The following is a 5,000-nucleotide window of genomic DNA, read 5'->3' as shown; positions in this document are numbered from 1 at the left end:
GCAGGGATTAATTGTTATTTAAAAAGCTGTAGTGTGTGTTTATTTGTGTGTGTGTTTGTTTGTGAATAGCTTCCTGGCCACAATTTCAATCGTCGAGTACTGAACCATACAGGGATTAGTTTTTCATGTAAAAAGCTGGAAATTATTAAATTTTGGAAGGTCAAGGTCAAAGGTCAAGGTCACGGTCAAGCAAAATGCCCAATACACATAATCAGCCATAAGTTTGGACATCGTTGTCACAGAGACTTCAAACTTGGTTCCTTTTTGAGTGTATGAAAATCCACGCCAATTAATACATGGTAAGGTCAAAGGTCAAGGTCAAGGTCAAGGTCAAGCAAAAGGGCGAGAAATAAGCTGCCGCGGCGGAGGTCTGCCCTCTACTGAGTGCCCCTCTAGTTGAATCTGTGACCAGTTAAAATGTTTAAAGGCCGCTCATGAATGAGAGAGGAAAAGGACGGTGACAATACCTTAGCCGGACAATACCCCAGAGACAGTGCCCAAGCCCCTCTCCACCTAAGCTAGGGCCAGTGAGGGGCAGGTAATGGCTGCTGACGACTCAGCAGGTTAGACCTGTAGGCTCCCCTAGAAACCCCCATTCTTAGCTCACATGAGTAGTGAGGTTGGAGACACTACAAGAAACTATCGAGCTTCAGCGGGACTCGAACCTCGGTCTGGTGATCAATAAGTTTTAATTGAAAAGATACTTAATTCAATAAATGTTTTCTCCATTTTCATGTTTTATATATTTCTTATGCAAGATACCTTCTACTTAGGATTACGGGGTGTACAGAATACCTAGCGGAGAGAGAGAGAGAGAGAGAGAGAGAGAGAGAGAGAGAGAGAGAGAGGTACCTAAGGAGATAAACTGTAGGTTTTTATTGCTCTGTGCATTCCCTTGCTGGAATCATGAGATAAGGAAAGATTTCCCTGAGAGAGAGAGAGAGAGAGAGAGAGAGAGAGAGAGAGGGAGAGAGAGAGAGAGAGAGAGAGAGAGAGAGAGCTAAGGAGATTATCTGTAGATCCTTATTGCTATGTGCAACCCCTTTCTTGAATCATAAGATAATGAAGGACTTTTCCCCAGTATAGTTCCCCCACGCAGGGATAATGTCATCTGTGCGCCGCACGTATTGTACTGTATGCATCACTTTGGGTTTTTTTAACGTCCCTTAAGCCTATAACTTCATCATCACTTCTTTGTTCCTGATTTACCTATAATGCCACTTCATTTTTTTCTTTTTTTTTTTGACCAACCTTTCCATAGTTACCCTTCCGCTCTGATCTCCAAGCATTACCATGTTTAAAAGGTTTAAAAGGCCACTCATAAATGGCAGAGGCAAGGGACAGTGACATTGCTTTATCAAGCAGGACAATGCCCTCGAGAATGACCATATATATATATATATATATATATATATATATATATATATATATATATATATATATATATATATATATATATATATATATGATCAGTGCCCAAGCCCCCTCTCCGTCCAAGCTAGAACCAAGGAGGGCCAGGCAATGGCTGCTGATGACTCAGCAGATAGATTTATGGTGTCCCCCAAACCCCCATCCTTAGCTCACAAGGATGGTGACGTTGCAACGACCAAAGAAACTATCGAGTTTAAGCGGGACTCGAACCCCAGTCGGGCGTTCACCAGTCAGGGACGTTACCACATCGGCCACCACAGACAGTTAAGTCAAGCATTATCTGGGCAGGCAATTATATATTAATATGAACCAAATACTCGAATGCATTAATAAAGATATTCAATTACCTTATCAGTGCCTGAAATTATAATCACAGAAAAGATAGTACTAAGATATTTTGCTTTTTTTTTACTGTATATAGAAAGAGACGAATAACGATCACCTGAAGTTATAAGTGGAATGGTGTACAGATAAAAACTAAAAAACAAATACATAAAAACCAATGATTTTTCAGCACATTCGGGAATTTGAACTATATAACCTCTTCATGAGACACAAAGTAATTTCATTACCAAGAATTTCGCTTTAAGAAAAAGGTTGGATTTCCAGAACTCTGAAGGAATCCAGTAGAGATTGATACGGTAAATTGACTCTGGCATATTATATTTCTTTGTTTATTCAATTGGAAAGGAGAGACAGAATAATTAATCGAAGATATTCTCCAACAATTGATTAAAATCAAGACTTGGGTATGTATTTGTAAAAAGTGTGTAATATGAATTTTGAGCTTAGATGCTTTTGTTGACTGAACTGGTTCATACATAGACCAAGAACTTTGCCAAATAATCGTGTGAAGTCCTACATAGAGATTCAATAAACAGAGAAATGATAAAAAAACAGTGTTTTTTTATAGAACTCACTATAGTCAATTCTTTTTAGCGAGGCAGATTTGTACCGACTCACAGGGGTGCCCTTTTATCCCGGAAAAGTTCCCTGATAGTTGATTGGTTGGAAGTACTTTTGTCCGGATACTTCCGACCAATCAGCTATCAGGAGATTTTCCGAGCTAAAAGGGCACCGCTGCGAATCAGTGCAAATGCGCCTCATTAAAAGAATTTAATATAGTATTATGAGAGATGAGTGACTGCATTTCAGCTATTTGAGAAGGTGATAGTTGGGCTGAATCCTGAATAATATATTGCTGGTAACAGTTTAAGGTTAAGTTAGGTTAGGTAACAATGAGACTAGCTAGATTCAATGAATTAATGCAAATATTTCCAAGATGAAATTTGCAATAAAATAAGAAAAACATTAATCCACTGAGGAGGTTTTGCCAAAATTACAGGTCTCGATTTAGTGTAGTATTTTTACAAGGAACCCGGCTTATTTCAAGAGAAGGAAGTAAAGGTTAGGAAAGGTATTGGAAAAGTCAAGGTTTTAGGTTCCAGAGGCAGGGAATAGAAGAGGCGAGGGTGCTTATGGGTAACTGGCCATATGCTAGCTAGTTAGTACTCTTGCCTCTGGACCCAATTATAATAAAAAGCTGTAGGTAATGTCCTATTTATATAGAGTAAAAACTTGCCCAAATGCTAGCCAGTAAGTGCTCTTGCTTCTGGACCAAATTATAATAAAAACCTGTAGGTTATGTCCTTTTTAAATGGAGAAAAAACGGCCAAATGCTAGCTAGTAAGTGCTCTTTCTTCTGGACCCAATTATAATAAAAAGATGTAGGTAATGTCCTTTTTATATGGAGAAAAAAAAACTTTCAAATTATCAAAATGGAAGACCAAAAAAGGTGGATGTGCGGTTTATGAATATTTTTTTTTGTTTAATGGTCAGATTTTATAGACAGAAAGGAATCACGAGTAATCAAAGTACATTTACTTTTGATAAGAAATAACCTGATCTTTTGATACGAAATGAAAAGACACGAGGCGGTTTTGAGAAAAAAAAAAAAAAAAAAAAAAAAAAAACTCTGAGAAAAGACGAAGAACTAATTTTGATAAAAGCCTTTGAAGAAGAGGGGGACATCAGAAAGACGTAGTCCGTCCTCCTACAATCCCGTCTACAGTCAACCACCAATACAGTTGAAAGCCAGTGAAATCAGGCTTCTCCGTCTCTTTTCCGCTCCGCCTATCATCTTCGTGCAATAATGGGTAAACTCGATTCCCAATCAAGGCGCTCGCTTTCGATCAAGGGGCCGGGGGATGGAACCGGCGGTATGACAGATATCGTTCAGAATCGAGTTTTCTATTGTTAACTTGAACAGTGAACTAATTTCCTGCTTTTACCCAGACTTTCATCGGGAATGGTTGGGGGTAAAGCTAGGCAATAATAATAATAACAAAAGTGTAAATAGTACTCTTATGTAAAGAATAGAAATGAGAAAGGTGTTGAAGGTTAAAGGTGTCTGGTTTCAGTTCCAGTTCCATTAGAATAGATACTCACCAGAACGTCAGACGGGCAAACTTCTCATGAGATAATAATTGCGAATTTCACGCAGAATGTGATTAAACTTTTCATGAGATAAAAGGTGCGAATTTCACGCAAATTTTTATTAAACTTTTCATGAGATAAAAGGTGCGAATTTCACGCAAATTTTGATTAAACTTTTCATGAGATAAAAGTCGCGAGCTCAGTGTTGTTCAAACGTTAGGAGTTACTTTCACACGGACGTACTTCACAGCGTAAAATAAATAAAGAATAGATTGGGAACTGTTGCATCTGGTTTCCTGCTGCCATCTTCTCCATCTTCTTCTTTTGGATTTTTTTATTTTTTATTTTTTTTTAGTTTATATGTTTTTTGGATTTTTCAGCTTTTTTTATTTTATTTTATTTTTTTACTTAATGTTTTTTTCCTGGATATTCGTAGTCTGCAAGGAGACCATAGACTAAACCTGTTTATTCAGACTTTTCATATTTCAGTATTAATTGTATTCTGGATAAAGCTGCTTCCTTAGCATCTCTTTATAGAATTTCTCTCAGTACCACAGATTCTTCCACATCCATCAGTCTGATATTCACATTTTCTGTGATATTTCCAGTTCCCTCAAAAAGGTCTCTATAAGTTCTTCCACTTGGCCTTTTTGAGCTTCTATTGGGCTTTTATTCTTCTTCCATATTCGTTTTTCTTTTTTCAATTTATTCTCGTACTTTTGAACGAGTTCGTCAACTGTTCCTCTCACTTGTGATCTCTCGTATCCTAAAATTTCCTTTATTCTAGCTAAGGCTGAGTTCTTTGCATCTCTTTTCAGAATTTCTCTCAGTACCACATCCATCAGTCTGATATTCACATTTTCAGTGATATCTCCAGTTCCCTCAAAAAGGTCTATAAGTTCTTTCACTTGGCCTTTTTGAACTTCAACTGGGCTTGTTTTCTTCTTCCATATTGCTTTTTCTTTTTTTTATCTTATTCTCGTACTTTTGAACGAATTCGTCAACTGTTCCTCTCACGTGTGATCTCTCGTATTCTAAAATTTACTTTATTCTAGCTAAGGCTGAGTCCTTTGCATCTCTTTTTAGAATTTCTTGCAATGTCGCATATTCTTCCACATCAAGTTTTTTTGTTA

This window comes from Palaemon carinicauda, chromosome 16 (genome assembly GCF_036898095.1).
Source record: "Palaemon carinicauda isolate YSFRI2023 chromosome 16, ASM3689809v2, whole genome shotgun sequence".
NCBI lineage: Eukaryota > Metazoa > Arthropoda > Malacostraca > Decapoda > Palaemonidae > Palaemon > Palaemon carinicauda.
The sequence above is the reverse complement of the archived record's forward strand: the minus strand, read 5'-3'. Positions refer to the sequence as shown.